Raw genomic sequence first — 20,362 nt, forward strand, 5'->3', positions numbered from 1 at the left:
GACTGTGGCTCCTTCTTATAATTCATACCCATACAGTGGGTCCATCTAATACATCTGACCAGTCAGTGGGTCCTTCTGATAATTCAGACCCAGACAGTGGGCCATTCTGAAAATTCAGATGCAGACGGTGGGTGCTTCCAATAATTCACTCACAGACAGTGGGTCCTTTTGTTAATTCACACCCAGACAGTGGGTCGTTCTGATAATTCAGATCCAGATTGTGTATTTTTCTTATAATTCAGACCCAGACAGTGAGACCTTCTGATAATTCAGACCCAGACAGTGGGTCCTCCTGATAATTCAGACCTAGACAGTGGGTCCTTCTGATAATGCAGACCCAGACAGTGGCTCCTTCTTTTAATTCATACTCAGACAGTGGGTCTTTCTCATAATTCAGAGCCAGACAGTGGGTCCTTCTGCTAACCCAGACCCAGACAATGGGTCCTTCTGTTAATTCCGGCCTAGACAGTGGGTCCTTCTGATAATGCAGACCCAGTCAGTTGGTCCTTCTGATAATTTAAACTCAGACAGTGGCTCCTTCTGATAATTCAGAGCCAGACAGTGGGTCCTTCTGATAATTCAGACCCTGACAGTGGGTCCTTCCGACAATTCAGAACCAGACAGTAGTTCCTTCTGATAATTCAGACCCAGACAGTAGGTCCTTCTGATAATTAAGACCCTGACTGAGTGTCCATCTGATCATTCAGACCCAAACAGTGGGTCCTTCTGATAATTCAGAACCAGACAGTGGCTCCTTAATAAAATTCAAGCCCAGACAGTGAGTCCTTCTGATAATTCAGAACCAGACTATGGCTCCTTCTTATAATTCGGACACAGACAGTGGCTCCTTCTTATAATCCAGACCCTGACAGTGGGTCCTTCTGATAATTCAGACCCAGACAGTGGCTCCTTCTTATTATTCATACTCAGACAGTGGGTCATTCTGATAATTCAGACCAGACAGTTGGTCCTTCTGATAGTCCAGACCCAGACAGTGGGTACTTCTGATAATCTAGACCTAGACGGTGGATCCTTCTGATAATGCAGACCCAGACAGTGGGTCCATCTAATACATCTGACCACTCAGTGGGTCCTTCTGATAATTCAGACCCAGGGAGTGGTTCCTTCAAAAATCCAGACATAGACAGTTGGTCCTACTTATAATTCAGACCCAGACTGTGTCTCCTTCTTCTTATTCAGACCTAGACAGTGGCTCCGTCTTATAATCCAGACCGACACAGTGGGTCCTTCTGATAATTCAGACCCAGAAAGTGGGTCCTTCTGATAATTCAGAACCAGACAGTGGCTCCATCTGATAATTCAGACCCAGACAGTGGCTCCTTCCTATAATTCAGACCCGGACACTGGGTCCTTCTGGTAATTCAGACCCAGACAGTGGGCCCTTCTTGCAATTCAGACCCAGACAGTGGCTCCTTCCTATAATTCAGACCCGGACACTGGGTCCTTCTGGTAATTCAGACCCAGACAGTGGGCCCTTCTTGCAATTCAGACCCTGACAGTGGCTCCTTCTTTTAATTCATACTCAGACAGTGTGTCTTTCTCATAATTCAGAGCCAGACAGTGGGTCCTTCTGCTAATCCAGACCCAGTCAGGTGGTCCTACTGATAATTTAAACTCAGACAGTGGGTCCTTCTGATAATTCAGAGCCAGACAGTGGGTCCTTCTGATAATTCAGAGCCAGACAGTAGGTCCTTCTGATAATTCAGACCCAGACAGTAGTTCCTTCTGATAATCCACACCTGGACAGTGGCTCCTTCTGATAATTCAGATTCTGATAGTGGGTCCTTCTGATAATTCAGAACCAGACAGTGGGTCCTTCTGACATTTCAGCCCCAAACAGAGTGTCCTTCCGATAATTCAGACCCAGACAGTGGGTTTTTCTGATAATTCGGACCCAGACAGTGGCTCCTTCCGATAATTCAGACCCAGACAGTGGGTTTTTCTGATAATTCGGACCCAGACAGTGGGTCCTTCTGATAATTCAGACCCAGACACTGAGCCGTTCTGATAATTCAGACCCAGACAGTGGGTCCTTCTGATATTTCAAACCCAGGCAATGAATCCTTCTGATAATTCAGACCCAGACACTGGGTCCTTCTGGTAATTCAGACCCAGACAGTGGGCCCTTCTTGTAATTCAGACCCAGACAGTGGCTCCTTCCTATAATTCAGACCCAGACACTGGGTTCTTCTGGTAATTCAGACCCAGACAGTGGTCCCTTCTTGTAATTCAGACCCAGACAGTGGTTCCTTCCTATAATTCAGACCCAGACAATGGGTCCTTCTGCTAATTCAGACCCTGACAGTGGGTCCCTCTGATAATTCAGACCCAGACAGTGTGTCCTTCTGATAATTCAGTCCCCGACAGTGAGTCTTTTTGATAACTCAGACCCAGGCAAACTTTCCTTCAGATAATTTCGACCCAGTGAATGGGTCATTCTGATATTTCAGACCCTGTCAGTCAGCCCGTCTCAGAGTCTGGTCTGAATGTTAGTGTTACTAGCCTCTGTATGTCCATTCTTTGCATGAACAATATTTGTGCAACCCGTCTGTGTATGTCCAGTCTGTGTGTTTCCAGTCTGCCTGTGTCCAGTCTGAACATGACAGCCTATGTGTGATCAGCCTGTGTGTGTGCCCAGTATGTGTGTGTCCAGTCTGTGAGTATCCACTCTGTGAGTGTCCAATCTGTGTATGTCCAGGATGTGTGTGTCCAGTCTGTGTGTGTCCAATCTGTGTGTGTCCAGTATGTGTGTGTCCAGTCTGTGTATGTCCAGGATGTGTGTGTCCAGTATGTGTGTGTGCAGGATATGTGTGCCCGGTATGTGTGTCCAGTCTGGGTGTCCAGACTGAATGTCCAGTCTGAGTGTCCAGTCTAAGTGTCCAGTCCGAGTGTCCAGTCTAAGTGTCCAGTCCGAGTGTCCAGCCCATGTGTCCAGTCGATGTGTGCAGTCTGAGTGTCCAGTCCGAGTATCCAGTTGAAGTGTCCAGTCCGAGAGTCCAGTCTGAGTGTCCAGTCCGAGTCTTCAGTCAATGTGTCCAGTCCGAGTGTCCAGTCCAATTGTCCAGTCCGAGTGTCCAGAACGAGTGTCCAGTCCATGCATCATGCCCGAATGTCGAGGCCATTAGTATCATCTGAGTGCCCAGTCCAAATGTCTAGTTCATGTGTCCAGTCCGAGTGACCAGTCTGAGTGTCAGTCCAAGTGTCCAGTCCATGTCACCAGTCCGAGTGTCCAGTCCATGTCACCAGTCCGAGTGTCCAGTCCATGTCAGCAGTCCAAGTGTCCAGTCCATGTCACCAGTCCGAGTGTCCAGTCCATGTCACCAGTCCGAGTGTCCAGTCCATGTCACCAGTCCGAGTGTCCAGTCCGAGTGTCCAGTCCGAGTGTCCAGTCCAATTGTCCAGTCTGAGTGTCCAGACCGACTGTCCAGTCCATGCGTCCAACCCGAATGTCCAGGCCATTAGTACAATCTGAGTGCCCAGTCCAAATGTCTAGTTCATGTGTCCAGTCCAAGTGTTCAGTCTGAGCGTCAGTCCGAGTGTCCAGTCTATGTCACCAGTCCGAGTGTCCAGTCCATGTCACCAGTCCGAGTGTCCAGTCCATGTCACCAGTCCGAGTGTCCAGTCTTGTGTCGAGTCCATGTTTCCAGCTCGAGTGTCCACCTCGAATGTCCAGTCCGAGTGTCCAGTCCATGTGTCCAATCCGAGTGTCCAGTCCATGTGTCCAATCCGAGTGTCCAGTCCATGTGTCCAGTCTAAGTTACCAGTCCGAGTGTCCAGTCCAAGTGTCAAGTCCCAGTGTAGAGTCTGAGTGTTCAGCCTTTGTGTCCAGACGACGTGTGCAGTCCAAGTGTCCAGTCCATGTGTCCAGTCTATGTGTCCAGTCCAATTATCCAGTCCGAGTGTCCAGTCCAAGTGTCCAGTCCGAGTGTCCAGTCGAAGTGTTCAGTCTGAGTGTCTAGTCTGAGAGTCCAATCAAAGAGTCCTCTTCGAGTGTCCAGTCCACGCATCCAGCCCGAATGTCCAGTCCATTAGTACAATGCGAGTGTCCAGTCATGTGTCTAGTTCATGTGTCCACTCCGAGTGTCCAGTCTGAGTGTCCAGTCCGAGTGTCCAGTCCATGTGTTCAGGCCATGTGTCCAGTCTGAATGGCAGTCCGAGTGTCCAGTCCCAGTGTCCAGTCCATGTCACCAGTCCGAGTGTCCAGTCCCAGTGTCCAGTCCATGTCACCAGTCCGAGTGTCCAGTCGTGTGTCGAGTCCATATTTCCAGTCCGAGTGTCCAGTCCATGTGTTCAGGCCATTTGTCCAGTCCGAGTGTCCAGTCCATGTGTCCAGTCCGAGTGTCCAGTCCGAGTGTCCAGTCCATGTGTTCAGGCCATTTGTCCAGTCCGAGTGTCCAGTCCATGTGTCCAGTCCGAGTGTCCAGTCCGAGTGTCCAGTCCATGTGTTCAGGCCATTTGTCCAGTCCGAGTGTCCAGTCCATGTGTTCAGGCCATGTGTCCAGTATGATTGGCCAGTCCGAGTGTCCAGGTTATGTGACCAGTCCATGTGTCCAGCCTGAGTGTCCAGCGAATGTTTCCATTCTGAGTGTCCAGTGTGAGTGTCCAGTCCGAGTTACCAGTCCTGGTGTCCAGTCCGAGTTACCAGTCCGAATGTCCAGACCGAGAGTCCAGACCGAGTGTCAAGTCCTAGTGTCCAGTCTGAGTGTCCAGTCCATGTGTCCAGTTCGAGTTTCCAGTCCATGCCTTCAGTCAATATGTGCAGACTAAGTGTCCAGTCCATCTGACTAGTCCGTGTGTACAGTCTGAGTATCCAGTCCGAGTGTCCAGTCTATGTTTACAGTCTGAATGTCCAGTCTATGTGTCCAGTCTGAGTGTCCAGTCCGAGTGTCCAGTCTATGTGTACAGTCTGAGCATCCAGTCTATGTGTACAGTCTGAGTGTCCAGTCTGAGTGTCCAGTCCATGTGTACAGTCTCAGTGTCCAGTCTATGTGTACAGTCTGAGTATCCAGTCCGAATGTCCAGTCCATGTGTACAGTCTGAGTGTCCAGTCCGAGTGTCCAGTCTATGTGTACAGTCTGAGTGTCCAGTCTGAGTGCCCAGTTTATGTGTACAGTCTGAGTGTCCAGTCTATGTGTACAGTCTGAGTGTCCAGTCTGAATGTCCAGTTCATGTGTACAGTCTGAGTGTCCAGTCTATGTGTACAGTCTGAGTGTCCAGTCTGAGTGTCCAGTCTATGTGTACAGTCTGAGTGTCCAGTCCGAGTGTCCAGTCTTTGTGCACAGTCTGAGTGTCCAGTCTGAGTGCCCAGTCCATGTCTTCAGTCAATGTATCCAGTTCAAGTGTCCAGTCCATGCGTCCTGTCCGAGTGTTCAGTCCATGTGTCCGGTTTGAGTGCCCAGTCTAAGTAAGCAGACCGAGTGTCTAGGTCTTGTGCCCTTTCTGAATGACCAGTCTGAGCGTCCAGTCCAAATGACCAGTTCGAGTGACCAGTCTGAGTGTCCAGTTCGAGTGACTAGTCCATGGGACCTGTACATATGTCCAGTCCAAGTGTCCAGTCCAAATGACCAGTTCGAGTGACCAGTCTGAGTGTCCAGTTCGAGTGACTAGTCCATGGGACCTGTACATATGTCCAGTCTAAGTGTCCAGTCCAATTGTCCAGTCCGAGTGTCCAGTACATATGTCCAGTCCATATGTCCACTCCGAGTGTTCAGTCCATGTGTCCAGTCCATGTGTTCAGTTCGAGTGTCCAGTCCATGTGTCCAGTCCATGTCTCCAGTCAGAGTGTCCAGTACGAATGTCCAGTTCGTGTGACTAGACCGAGTGTCGAGTCCTAATGTTCAGTCCGAGTGTCCAGTCCATGTCAGCAGTCGGACTGTCCAGCACATGTGTCCATTCGGAGTGTCCAGTCCAAGTGTCCAGTCTGAGTGTCCAATCTATGTGTTTAGTCCATGTATCCAGTCCAATTGTCCAGGACTAGTCTATAGTCCGAGTGTCCAATCCGAGTATCCAGTCCTATTGGCCAGTCGAGCTGTCCATTCCAATTGTCCAGTCCGAATGTCCAGTCATATTGGCAAGTCCATGTGTTCAGTCTATGTATCCAGTCCGAGTTCCCAATCTGAATGACCAGTCCGAATGTCCAGTCCAAGTGTCCACTACATTTGTCCAGTGGGAATGTCCAGTCCGATTGGCCAATCCGAGCATCTAGTCCATGTGTCCAGTCCATGTGTCCAGTCCGAGTGTCCGGTCCATGTGTCCAGTCCATGTGTCCATTCCGAGTGTCAAGTACATTTGTCCAATCCATGTGTCCAGTCCGAGTGTCCAGTCCGAGTGTCCATTCCATGTGTCCAGTCCATGTGGCCTGTCCGAGTGTTCAGTACGAGGGGTCCAGTCTATGTGTCCAGTCCATGTGGCCTGTCCGAGTGTCCAGTCCATGTGTCCAGTCTGAGTGTCCAGTCCACGTGTCCAGTCCATGTGTCCAGTCTGAGTGTCCAGTCCATGTGTCCAGTCCATGTGTCCAATCTGACTCTCCAGGCCATGTGTCCAGTCCATGTGGCCTGTCCGAGTGTCCATTCCATGTGACAAGTCTGAGTGTCCAGTCCATGTGTCCAGTCCATGTGTCCAGTCTGAGAGTCCAGTCCATGTGTCCAGTCCATGTGTCCAGTCCGACTCTCCAGTCCGAGTGTCCAGTCCATGTGTCCCGTCTGAGTGTCCAGTCCGAGTGTCCCGTCTGAGTGTCCAGTCCGAGTGTCCAGTCCATGTGTCCACTCCAATTGTCCAGTCCATGTGTCTAGACCATGTGTCCAGTCGATATGCCGAGCAAATGGGTCCACTCCTTGTGTACAGTTCAAGTTTCCAGACCAAATATAAAGTGCGAGTGTCCAGATCACGTGTCCAGTCCGAGAGTCCAGCCCATGTATCTAGTCTGAGAGTCCAGTCCATGTGTCTAGTCCATGTGTGCAGTCCAAGAATGCAGTCCATGTGTGCCGATCATGTGTCTGGTCTGTGTGTCCAGTCCATGTGTCCAGTTCATGTGTCAAGTCCATGTGTCCAGTCCGAGTGTCCAGTCCGAGTGTCCAGCCCATGTATCTAGTCTGAGAGTCCAGTCCATGTGTCTAGTCCATGTGTGCAGTCCAAGAATGCAGTCTATTTGTGCCAATCATGAGTCTGGTCTGAGTATCCAGTCCATGTATCCAGTTCATGTGTCAAGTCCATGTGTCCAGTCCGAGTGTCCAGTCCGAGTGACCAGTCCATGTGTACAGACCATGTGCCCAGTCCATGTGACCAGTCAGATTGGCCAGTCCGAGTGTCCAGTACGAGCATCTAGTCCAAGTGTCCAGTCCGAGTGTCCAGTACGAGCAACCAGTCCAAGTGTCCGGTCCGAGTGCCCAGCCCATGTGTCCGTTTCGACAGACCAGTCTGAGTGTCCAGACCACATAAACACTCCATGTGTTCTGTCCGAGTGCCCAGTCCGAGTGTCCAGATTGAATGTCCAGTCCATGTGTCCTGTCCGACTGTCCAGTTTGAATGCCCAGTCCGAGTGTCCAGTCCCAGTGTCCTGTCCCTGTGTCCTGTCTGAGTGACCAGTCTGAGTGTCCAATCCTAGTGACGAGTGTGATTGCCCAGTCCGAGTATTCAGTGTGAGTGACCAGTCCGAGTGTCCATCTATGTGTCCAGACCGAAAGTCCAGTCCGAGTGTCCAGTCCATGTGTCCAGTCCAAGTGTTCTGTGCGAGAGTCCAGTCCGAGCGTCCAGTCCAAATGTCCAGACCGAGTGTTCAGTCCGAGTGTCCAGTCCAAGTGTCCAATCCGAGTGTTCATCCATGTGTCCAGTCCGACTTTCCAGTGTGAATATCCAGTCCGAGTGTCCAGTCTGATTCTCTAGTCCAAGTGACCATACAGTGTGTCCAGTCCGAGTGTCCAGACTGAGTGGCCAGTCCATGTGTCCTGTCCGATTGCACAGTCTGAGTGTCCAGTCCAAGTGTCCAGTCTGAGTGTCCAGTGCGAGTGTCCAGTCCGAGTGTCCAGACCGAGTGTCCTGTCTGTGTGTCCGCTCCGAGTGACCAGCCTGTGTCCTGACCGAGTGGCCAGTCTGTTTGTCCAATCCACGTGTCCACTCCGAATGTCCAGTCCATGTGTCCAGTCTGAGTGTTCAGTCCGAGTGTCCAGTCGGAGTGTCCAGTCCATGTGTCCAGTCCGAGTTCCAGTTCATGTGTCCAGTCTGATTGTCAAATCCTAGTATCCAATCCATGTGTCCAGTCCGAATGACCAGTCTGTGTGTCCAGTCTGAGAGTTCAGTCCATGTGTCCAGTCCATGTGACAAGTCCGATTGGCCAGTCAGAGTGTTGAGTCCATATTTCCAGTCTATGTGTCTGGTACGAGTGCCCAGTCTGTGTGTCCAGTCTGTGTGCCCAATCCGAGGGACGAGACTGTGTGCCCAGTCTGTGTGCCCAATCCGAGGGACGAGACTGTGTGCCCAGTCTGTGTGCCCAATCCGAGGGACGAGACTGTGTGTCCAGTCTGTGTGCCCAATCCGAGGGACGAGACTGTGTGTCCAGTCTGTGTGCCCAATCCGAGGGACGAGACTGTGTGTCCAGTCTGAGTGTCCAAACTGAGTGGCTAGTCCATTTGTCCTGTCTGAGTACACAATCTGAGTGTCAAGTGCGAGTGTCCAGTCCGAGCGTCAAGACCGAGTGTCCTGTCCGAGGGCCCAGTCCATGTGTCCAGTCTGATTGTCAAGTCCTAGTATCCTATCCTTGTGTCCAGTCCGAATGACCAGTCCGTGAATCCAGTCAGAGAGTCCAGTCCATGTGTCCAGTTCGAGTGACTGGTCTGTATGTCCAATCTAAGTGCCCAATCGGAGTGTCCTGTCCGAGTGCCAGTCTGGGTGCCCTGTCCAAGTGATCAGTCTGAGTGTCCCGTCTGAGTGACCAGTCCGAGTGTCCAGTCCATGTGTCCAGTCCATGTGTCCAGTCGGAGGGTCCAGCCCATGTGTCCAGTCCATGTTTCCCGTCTGAGTGACCAGTCCGAGTGTCCAGTCCATGTGTCCAGTCCATGTGTCCAGTCGGAGGGTCCAGCCCATGTGTCCAGTCCATGTTTCCCGTCCGTCTGTCCAGTCCGAATGTTCGGTCCATGTGTCCAGTCCATGTGTCCAGTCCATGTGACAAGTCCGATTGGCCAGTCAGAGTGTTGAGTCAATATTTCCAGTCCATGTGTCCAGTTCAAGTACCCAATCTGATTGAGCAGTCCGAGTGCCTAGTCTGTGTGTCCAGTCCGAATTACCAGTCTGTGTGTCCACTTCGCGTGTCCAGTCTGAGTGTCGAGTCTGAGTGGACAGTCCGAGTGACCAGTCCGAGTGTCCAGTGCCAGTGTCCAGTCCATGTCTCCTGTCCGAGTGACCAATCCGAGTGTCCAGTCGGAGTGACCATTGTGAGTGCCCGGTCCAAGTGTCCAGTGTGAGTGACCAGTCCGAGCGTCCAGTGCAAGTGTCCAATCCGAGTATCCAGACTGAGTGACCAGTCCGATTGACCAGTCCGAGTGTCCAGTCCCAGTGTCCAGTCCATGTGTCCTGTCCGAATGACCAATCCGAGTGTCCAGACCGAGTGACCAGTGTGAGTGCCCATTCTGAGTGTCCACTGTGTGTGACCAGTCCACATGTCCAGTCCACGTGTCCTGTCCAAGTGTCCTGTCCGAGTGTTCAGTTCGAGTATCCAGTCCATGTGTCTGGTCTGATTTCCAGTCCAAGTGTCCAGTCCAAGTGCCCTCTCTGTTTGTCCAGTCCGAGTGACCAGACTGTGTGCCCAGTCTGAGTGTCCAGACTGAGTAGCCAGTCCATGTGTCCTGTCTGAGTGCACAGTCTGAGTGTCCAGTCCCAGCATCCAGACCGAGTGTCCTGTCCGAGTGTTGAGTGCATGTGTTCGGTCCGACTGCTCAGTCCATTTGCCGAGCCCAGGTGTCCTGTCTGTGTGTCCACTCCTAGTGACTAGTCTGTTTCCTGTCCGAGTGGCCAGTCTGTTTGTCAAGTCCATGTGGCCAGTCCGAGTGTCCAGTCAGAGTGTCCAGTCCAGGTGCTCTTTCCAACTGTCCAGTCTGAGTGTCCAGTCCAAGTGACCAGTCCGAGTGTCCATTTCGCGTGTCCTATCCGAGTGACCAGTCTGAGTGTCCAGCCCGAGTGACTAGTCCATGTGTCCAGTACATATGCACGTCTTAGTGTCCAGTCCATGTGTCCAGTCGGAGTATCCTGTCCATTTGTCCAGTCCATGTGTCCAGTCCAAGTGTCCAGTCCATGTGTCCAGTCCAAGTATCCTGTCCATTTGTCCAGTCCATGTGTCCAGTCCAAGTGTCCAGTCCATGTCTCCAGTCAGGGTGTCCAGTGCGAATGTCCAGTTCGTGTGACAAGACCGAGTATCCAGTCCATGTCAGCAGTCAAAGTGTCCCGCAAATATGTCTAGTCGGAGTGTCCAGTCCAAGTGTACAGTCTGAGTGTCCAGTCTATGTGGCCAGTCCATCTATCCAGTCCAATTGTCCAGGACAAGTATCCATTTTGAGTGTTCAGTCCGAGTGTCCAGTCTGAATGACCAGTCCGAGTAACCAGTCTGACGTTCCAGTCCAGGTGACCAGTCTGAGTGTCCAGCCCGAGTGACCAGTCTGACGTTCCAGTCTAGGTGACCAGTCTGAGTGTCCAGTCCGAGTGTCTAGTCCGAGTGAGTAGTCTGAGTGACCAGTCTGACGTTCTAGTCTGAGTGACCAGTCTGAGTATTGGGTCCAAACGTCCAGTCTGAGTGTCCAGTCCATGTCAGCAGTCCGAGTGTCCAGCAAATGTGTTGTGTCGGGGTGTCCAGTACATGTGAGCTGTCCGAGTGACCAGTCAATTTGTCCAGTCCGAGTGTCCGGTTCATTTTTCCATTTCATCTGTCCAGTCCAAGTGTCCAGTCCAAGTGTCCAGTCCATTTGTCCAGTACGAATGTACAGTTCATGTGACTAGACCGAATGTCGAGTCCAAATGTCCATTCGGAGTGTCCAGTCCATGTCAGCAGTCGGAGTATCCAGCAAATGTGTATAGTCGGAGTGTCCAGTCCAAGTGCCCAGTCTGAGTTTCCAGTCCATGTGTCCAGTCCAATTGTCCGGGATGAGTGACCAGTCCTATTGCCCAGTCCGTGTGTCCAGTCCATGTGTACAGTCTGAATGTCCAATCCGAGTGTCCAGTCCAAGTGACCAGTCTATGTGTCCAGTCAGTGTGTTCAGTCCGAGTGTCGAGTCCGAGTATCCAGTCTAAGTGTCCAGTCTATGTGTCCAGTCAGTGTGTACAGTCCGACTGTCGAGTCCGTGTGTCAAGTCCATGTGTCCATTCCAAGTGACCAGTCAGAGTGACCAGTCCATGTGTCCAGTCCAAGTGTCCCGATCGAATGTCCAGTTCACGTGTCCAATCCGAGTGTCCAGGCAGAATGTTGAGTCCAATTGTCCAATCTATTTGTCCAGTTGGAGTGTGCAGTCCGATTGGCCAGTCCGAGTGTCCAGTCGATGTGTCCAGTTCATGTGACCAGTCCAATTGTCCAGTCCAAGTGTCCAGTCCAAATGTCCAGTCCGAGTGACCAGTCCAAGTGTCCTGAGCATGTGTCCAGTCTGAGTCTTCATTCTGAGTAACCAGTCCAGTGTTCGATCTGAATGTCCAGTTCATGTGTCCAGTCCGAGTGACCAGACAGAATGTCTAGTCCAAGTGTCCACACCATTTGTCCAGTCGGAGTGTCCAGTCCGATTGGCCAGTCCGAGCGTCCAGTCGATGTGTCCAGTTCATGTGACCAGTCCGAATGTCCAGTCCAAATGTCCAGTCCGAGTATCCAATCCGAATGTCCAGCAAATGGGTCCTGTCCTAGAGTTCACTTCAAGTGTACAGACCGAGTGTCCAGTCCGATTGTCCAGTCCGAGTGTCCAGTCCATGTGTACAGACCATGTGCCCAGTCCGAGTATCCAGTCCATGTGTCCAGTCCGAGTATCCAGTCCATGTGAGCAGACCAATTGTCTAGTCCGAGTGTCCAGTCCATGAGTCCAGTCTGAATGACAAGTCAGATTGTCCAGACTTTGTGTGAAGTCTGAGTGCACAGTCTGTGTGACCAGTCCGACTGACCAGTCCGGGTGAACTGTCTGAGTGTCCAGTACATGTGTCCTGTCCGGGTACCCAGCACGAGTGTCCAGTCCGACTGTCCAGTCTGAGTGTGCAGTCCGAGTGATCAGTCCGAGTGTCCACTCCGAGTGTTCAGTTCAAACGTCCAGTCTGAGCATTCAGTCCATGTGTCAAGTCCATGTATCCAGTCCAATTGTCTAGTCCGAGTGTCCAGTCTGTGTGTCCAGTCCGAGTGTTCAGTCCATGTGTCCAGTACGAGTGTTCAGTGCTATTTGCCAGTCCAGGTGTCCAGTCTGAATGTCCAGTCCATGTGTCCAGTGCGAGTGTCCAGTCCATGTGTCCAGTCCGAGTGTCCAGTCCATATGTCCAGTCCGAGTGTCCAGTGCGAGTGTCCAGTCTGAGTGTCCAGTCCATGTGTCCAGTCCCAGTGTCCATTCTGAGTGTCCAGTCCATATGTCCAGTTTGAGTGTCCAGTCCATGTGTCCAGTCCGAGTGTCCAGTCTGAGTGTCCAGTCCATGCGTCCAGTTGGAGTGTCCAATATGAGTGTCCAGTCCAGGTGTCCAGTCAATGTGCCCAGTCCGAGTGTCCAGTCCGAGTGTCCAGTCCATGTGTTCAGTTCAAGGGTCCAGCAAATCGGTCCAGAAGGAGTGTGGCCTCCAAGTGTCCAGTCCGAGAATACAGTCTGAGTATCCAGTCCATGTGTCCAGACCATTTGTCCGGTCCGAGTGTCCAGTCCATGTGTCCAGACTATGTGTCCAGTCCAAGTGATCAGTCCGAGTGTCCAATCCATGTGTCCAGACATGTGCCCAGTCCGAGTCCTTTCTGTGTGTCCATTCCAAATGTCCAGTCCATGTGTCCAGTCCAAATGTTCAGTCCATATGTCCAGTCAACTGTCCAGACCGTGTATCCAGTCCATGTGACTGATCCGATTGACCAGTCCGAGTGTCGAATCTATGTGTCCAGTCCATGTGCCCAGTCCAAGTGTCCAGACCGAGTGTCCAGCCTGAGTGTCCAGTATGAGTGTCCGGTCCATGTGTCCAGTCCAAGTGCCTGGTCCGAGTACCCCGTCCGAGTGCCCAGCACGAGTGAACAGTCCGAGTGACCTGTCCGAATGTCCAGTCCACGTTACCTGTCCGGTTTCACAGTCCGAGTGTCCAGTCCCAGCGTCCAGTACGAGTGTCCAGTCCATGTGTCCTGTCCGACTGTCTTGTTTGAGTGACCAGTCCGAGTGACCAGTCCGACTGTCTCGTCCCAGTGTCCAGTCCATTGTCCCGTCTGAGTGACCAATCTGAGTGCTCAGTCCGAGTGTCCAGTGTGAGAGACCAGTCCAAGCGTCCATTGAATGTGTCCAGTCCGAGTGTCCAGACCGAGTGACCAGTCCGAGTGTCCATCCATGCGTCCAGTCCGAATGCCCAGTGCGAGTATCCAGTCCATGTGTCCAGTCCGAGGGTCCTTTGCGAGTATCCAGTCGGACTGTCTAGGCTGACTGTCCAGTCCATGTGTCCTGTCCGAGTGTCCAGTCCGAGTGTACAGTCCAAGTGTCCAGTCCTTGTGTCCAGCCACAGTGGCAAGGCTGAGTGAACAGTTTTATCGTCCAATCCAAGTTACAAGTCTGAGTGTCCAATGCGAGCGTCCAGACCGAGTGGCCAGTCTGAGTGTGCAATCCATGTGTCTCGTCTGACTGCCCAGTCCGCGTGCACAGTCCAAGTGCCCTGTCTGTTTTTCTGCACCAAGTGGTTAGTCTGTGCCCTGTCTGAGTGGCCAGTCTGTTTGTCTAGTCCATGTGTCCAGTCCTAATTTCGAGTCCATGTGTTCAGTCCATGTGTCAGTCCAACATTCCAGTCCATGTGTCCAGTCCATGTGTCCAGTCCTAGTTTCCAGTCCATGTGTCCAGTCCATGTGTCCAGTCCTAGTTTCCAGTCCATGTGTCCAGTCCATATGTCCAGTCCTAGTTTTCGGTCCATGTGTCCAGTCCATGTGTCCAGTCCATGTGTCCAGTCCTAGTTTCCATTCCATGTGTCCAGTCCACGTGTCCAGTCCACGTGTCCAGTCCTAGTTTCCGATCCATGTGTCCAGTCCTAGTTTCCAGTCCATGTGTCCAGTCCATGTGTCCAGTCCTAGATTCCATTCCATAAGTTCAGTCCAACTGACCAGCAAACGGGTCCAGGCAGTGAGTAGAATTCATGTGTCCAGTCCATGTGGCCAGTCCGAGTGTCCACTCCGAGTGTCCAGTCCATGTGTCCTGTCCTTGTGTCCAGTCCGAATGTCCAGTCGGAGTGTCCATTCCATGAGTCCAGTTCGAGTGTCCACTCCGAGTGTCGAGTCCATGTGTCCAGTCCATGAGTCCAGTCCGAATGACCAGTCTTTGTGTCCTGTCCCAGTGTGCACTCCATGTGTCCAGTCCAAATGAACATTCTGAGTGTCCAGTCTGAGTGCCCAATCCATGTGTCCAGTCCATGTGTCCAGTCCATGTGTCCAGTCTGTGTGTCCAGTGCGAGTGTCCAGTCTGAGTGTCCAATCTATGTGCCCAGTGCAAGTGTCCAGTCCATGAGTCCAGTCCGAGTGTCTAGTCCGAATGTCCAGTCTGAGTGTCCAGTCTATGTGTCCAGTGCAAGTGACCAGTTCAGGAGTCCAGTCCGAGTGTCCAGTCCGAAAGTCCAGTCTGAGTTTCCAAACTTTGCGTCCAGTGCAAGTGTTCAGTCCATGAGTCTAGTCCGAGTGTCCAGTCCGAATGTCGAGTCTGATTGTCCAGTCTATGTGTCCAGTCCATGTGTCCAGTCTGTCTTCAATCCGAGTGTCCAGTACGGTTGTCCAGTCCGAGTCTCCAGTCTATGTGTCCAATGATAGTGTCCAGTCCCAGTGTCCAGTCTGAGAGTCCAGTCCATGTGTCCAGTCTGTGTGTCCAGTCCGAGTGTCTAGTCCAAGTGTCCCGAACATGAGTCCGCTCCAAATGTCCAGTCCAAGTGTCCAGTCCGAGTGTCCAGTCTATGTATCCCGTCCGAATGTCTGGCCATGAGTCCAGTCCGAGTGTCCACTCCATGTGTCCAGTCCGAGTGTCCAGTCCATGTACCAGTCAGTGTGTTCAGACTGAGCGTCCAGTCCAGGTGTCCAGTCCGAGTGCAAGTGTCCAGTCCACGTGTCCAGTCCGAGTGTCCACTCCGAGTGTCCAGTCCAGGTGTCCAGTCCGAGTGTGCAGTCTGAGCGTCCAGTCCATGTGTCCAGTCCGAGCGTCCAGTCTGAGCGTCCAGTCCACGTGTCCAGTCTGAGTGTCCAGTCCAAGTGACCAGTCTTTGTGTACAGTCTATGTGTTCAATCCGAGAGTCCAGTCTGTGTATCCACGCAGAGTTTCCAGTCCATGAGTCCAGTCCGAGTGTCCAGTCCATGTGTCCAGTCCAAGTGTCCAGTCCGAGAGTCCAGTCCATGTGTCCAGTCCGTGTGTCCAGTCCGAGTGTCCAGTCCGAGAGTCCAGTCCATGTGTCCAGTCCGTGTGTCCAGTCCGAGTGCCTAGTCTGAGTGTCCAGTCCATGAGTCCAGTCCGAGTGTCCAGTCCATGTGTCTATTCCATGTGTCCAGTCCATGTGTCCATTCCGATTGTGCAGTCCGAGTGTCCAGTACATGTGGACAGTCTATGTGACCAGTCTATATGACCAGTCCGAGTGTCCAGTAGATGTGTCCAGTCTGAGGGTCCAGTCCACGTGTCCAGTCCGAGTGAACAGTCTGTGTGTCCAGTACGAGTGCCCAATCCATGTGTCCATTCCATGTGTCCATTCCATGTGTCCAGTCCGAGTGTCCAGTCCATGTGTCCAGTATGTGTGTCCAGTCCGAGTGTCCAGTTTGTGTGTCCAGTCCGAGTGCCTAGTCTGAGTGTCCAGTCCATGTGTCCATTCCATGTGTCCAGTCCATGTGTCCATTCCGATTGTTCAGACCGAGTGTCCAGTACATGTGGCCAGTCTATGTGACGAGTCTATGTGACCAGTCCGAGTGTCCAGTCGATGAGTCCCGCCTATGTAACCAGTCTATGTGACCGGTCCGAGTGTCCAGTCTGTATGTCCAGTCCGAGTGCCCAGTCCGTGTGTCCATTCCATGTGTCCAGTCCATGTGTCCAGTCCGAGTGAACAGTCTGTGTGTCCAGTAAGAGTGCCCAATCCATGTGTCCATTCCATGTGTCCATTCCATGTGTCCAGTCCATGTGTCCATTCTGTGTGTGCAGTCCGAGTGTCCAGTCCATGTGTCCAGTCTGTGCGTCCAATCCGAGTGTCCAGTCTGTGTATCCACTCCGAGTGTCCAGCCCGAGTGACCAGTCCATGAGTCCAGTCCGAGTGTCCAGTCCATGTGTCCAGTCCGAGTGTCCAGTCCATGTGTCCAGTCAGAGTGTCCAGATTATGTGTCTAGTGCAAGTGTCCAGTCCACGTGTCCAGTCCGAATGTCCACTCGGAGCGTTCAGTCCATGTTTTCAGTCCGAGTGTCCAGTCTGTGCGTCCAATCCGAGTGTCCAGTCGATGTGTCCCGCCTATGTAACCAGTCTGTATGTCCAGTCCGAGTGCCCAGTCCGTGTGTCCAGTCCGGGTGTCCAGTCCATGTGTCCAGTCTGTGCGTCCAATCCGAGTGTCCTGTCTGTGTATCCACTCCGAGTGTCTAGACCGAGTGTCCAGTCCATGTGTCCAGTCCATGTGTCCAGTCCGAGTGTCCAGTCCAAGTTTCCAGTCCATGTGTCCAGTATGTGTGTCCAGTCCGAGTGTCCAGTTTGTGTGTCCAGTCCGAGTGCCTCGTCTGAGTGTCCAGTCCATGAGTCCAGTCCGAATGTCCAGTCCATGTGTCTTTTCCATTTGTCCAGTCTTTGTGTCCATTCCGATTGTGCAGTCCGAGTGTCCAGTGCATGTGGCCAGCCTATGTGGCGAGTCTATATGACCAGTCCGAGTGTCCAGTCGATGTGTCCAGTCTGAGGGTCCAGTCCATGTGTCCAGTCTGAGTGTCCAGTCCGAGTGACCAGTCTTTGTGCACTGAGCCAGTGTCCAGTCCATGTGTCCAGTCCGAGTGAACAGTCTGTGTGTCCAGTAAGATTGCCCAATCCATGTGTCCATTCCATGTGTCCAGTCCATCTGTCCATTCTGTGTGTGCAGTCCGAGTGTCCAGTCTGTGTGTCCATTCTGTGTGTCCAGATTGTGTCTCCAGTCCGAGTGCCCAGTCCGAGTGTCCAGTCCGGGTGTCCAGTCCATGTGTCCAGTCTGTGCGTCCAATCCGAGTGTCCAGTCTGTGTATCCACTCCGAGTGTCCAGACCGAGTGTCCAATCCATGTGTCCAGTCCATGTGTCCAGTCCGAGTGTCCAGTCCAAGTTTCCAGTCCATGTGTCCAGTATGTGTGTCCAGTCCGAGTGTCCAGTTTGTGTGTCCAGTCCGAGTGCGTAGTCTGAGTGTCCAGTCCATGAGTCCAGTCCGAGTGTCCAGTCCATGTGTCCATTCCATGTGTCCAGTCCATGTGTCCATTCCGATTGTTAAGTCCGAGTGTCCAGTACCTGTGGCCAGTCTATGTGACGAGTCTATGTGACCAGTCCGAGTGTCCAGTCGATGTGTCCCATCCATGTGACCAGTATATGTGACCGGTCCGAGTGTCCAGTCTGTATGTCCAGTCCGAGTGCCCTGTCCGAGTGTCCATTCCAAGTGTCCAGTCCATTTGTCCAGTCCATGTGTCCAGTCTATGTGACCTGTCCGAGTGTCCAGTCTATGTGTCCACTCCGAGTGTCTAATTTGAGTGTCAACTCTGTGTGTCCACTCCGAGCGTCCAGATTATGCGTCTAGTGGAAGTGTCCAGACCACGTGTCATGTCCGAGTGTCCACTCGGAGCGTCCAGTCCATGTGTCCAGTCCGAGTGTCCAGTCTGAGCGTCCAGTCCATATGTCCAGTCCGAGTGTCCAGTCTCAGCGTCCAGTCCATATGTCCAGTCTGATTGTCCAGTACGAGTGACCAGTCTTTTTGTACAGTCCGAGTGCCCAGTCCGAGTGTCCAGTCCATGTGTCCAGTCTCTGTGTCCAATCCGAGTGTCCAGTCTGTGAAACCACTCCGAATGTCCAGTCCGAGTGTCAAGTCCATGAGTCCAGTCCGAGTGTCCAATCCATGTGTCCAGTCCGAGTCTCCAGTCCGAGTGTCCAGTCCATATGTCCAGTCCGAGTGCCTAGTCTGAGTGTCCAGTCCATGAGTCCAGTCCGAGTGTCCAGTCCGAGTGTCCAGTCCATGTGTCTATTCCATTTGTCCAGTCCATTTGTCCATTCCGATTGTGCAGTCCGAGTGTCCATTGCATGTGGCCAGTCAATGTGACCAGTCTATATGACCAGTCCGAGTGTCCAGTCGATGTGTCCAGTCTGAGGGTCCAGTCCATGTGTCCAATCTGAGTGTCCAGTCCGAGTGATCAGTCTTTGTGCACTGACCCAGTGTCCAGTCCATGTGTCCAGTCCGAGTGAACAGTCTGTGTGTCCAGTAAGAGTGCCCAATCCATGTGTCCATTCCATGTGTCCATTCTGAGTGTGCAGTCCGAGGGTCCAGTCTGTGTGTCCAGTCTTTGTGTCCAGTCTGTGTTTCCAGTTTGTGTGTTCAGTCCGAGTGCCCAGTCCGAGTGTCCAGTCCGAGTGTCCAGTCCATGTGTCCAGTCTGTGTGTCCAGTCCGAGTGTCCAGTTTGTGTGCCCAGTCCGAGTGCCCTGTCCCAGTGTCCGTTCCCAGTGTCCAGTCCACGTGTCCTGTCTGTGTGTCCAGTCCGAGTGTCCAGTCCATGTGTCCAGTCCGAGTGACCAGTCCGAGTGTCCAGTCCGAGTGTGCAGTCCATGTGTCCAATCTGTGTGTCCAGTCTGAGTGTCCAGTTTGTCTGTCCAGTCCGAGTGCCTAGTCTGAGTGTCCAGTCCATGACTCCAGTCCGAGTGTCCAGTCCATGTGTCCATTCCATGTGTCCAGTCCATGTGTCCATTCCCATTGTTCAGTCCGAGTGTCCAGTACATGTGTCCAGTGTATGTGACCAGTCTATGTGACCAGTCCGAGTTTCCAGTCTATGTGTCCTATCTATGTGACCTGTCCGAGTGTCCAGTCTATGTGTCCACTCCGAGTGTCCAGTCTGAGTGTCCAGTCCATGTGTCCAGTCTGTGTGTCCAGTCCGAGTGTCCAGTTTGTGTGCCCAGTCCGAGTGCCCTGTCCGAGTGTCCGTTCCCAGTGTCCAGTCCATGTGTCCTGTCTGTGTGTCCAGTCCGAGTGTCCAGTCCATGTGTCCAGTCCGAGTGACCAGTCCGAGTGTCCAATCCGAGTGTGCAGTCCATGTGTCCAATCTGTGTGTCCAGTCTGAGTGTCCAGTTTGTGTGTCCAGTCCGAGTGCCTAGTCTGAGTGTCCATTCCATGTGTCCAGTCCATGTGTCCAGTCCCATTGTTCAGTCCGAGTGTCCAGTCCATGTGTCCATTCCATGTGTCCAGTCCATGTGTCCATTCCCATTGTTCAGTCCGAGTGTCCAGTACATGTGTCCAGTCTATGTGACCAGTCTATGTGACCAGTCCGAGTTTCCAGTCTATGTGTCCAGTCTATGTGACCTGTCCGAGTGTCCAGTCTATGTGTCCACTCCGAGTGTCCAGTCTATGTGTCCACTCCGAGTGTCCAGTCTGAGTGTCCAGTCTGTGTGTCCACTCCGATTATTCGAGTCCGAGTGTCCAGTCTGTGTGTCCAGTCCGAGTGACCAGTCTTTGCGTACAGTCCGAGTGCCCAGTCCGAGTGTCCAGTCCATGTGTCCAGTCTGAGTGTCCAGTCCGAGTGACCAGTCTTTGCGTACAGTCCGAGTGCCCAGTCCGAGTGTCCAGTCCATGTGTCCAACCTGTGCTTCCAGTCCGAGTGTCCAGTTTGTGTGTCCAGTCCGAGTGCCTCGTCTGAGTGTCCACTCCATGAGTCCAGTCCGAGTGTCCAGTCCATGTGTCCATTCCATGTGTCCAGTCCATGTGTCCAATCCGATTGTTCAGTCCGAGTGTCCAGTACATGTGGCCTGTCTATGTGACCAGTCTATATGACTAGTCCGAGTGTCCAGTACATGTGGCCAGTCTATGTGACCAGTCCGAGTCTCCAGTCTATGTGTCCAGTCTATGTGACCAGTCTATGTGTCCCGTCTATGTGACCTCTCCGAGTGTCCAGCCTATGTGTCCACTCCGAGTGTCCAGTCCGAATGTCCAGTCTGTGTGTCCACTCCGATTATTCGAGACCGAAT

This window comes from Heptranchias perlo, unplaced genomic scaffold (assembly GCF_035084215.1).
Source record: "Heptranchias perlo isolate sHepPer1 unplaced genomic scaffold, sHepPer1.hap1 HAP1_SCAFFOLD_97, whole genome shotgun sequence".
NCBI lineage: Eukaryota > Metazoa > Chordata > Chondrichthyes > Hexanchiformes > Hexanchidae > Heptranchias > Heptranchias perlo.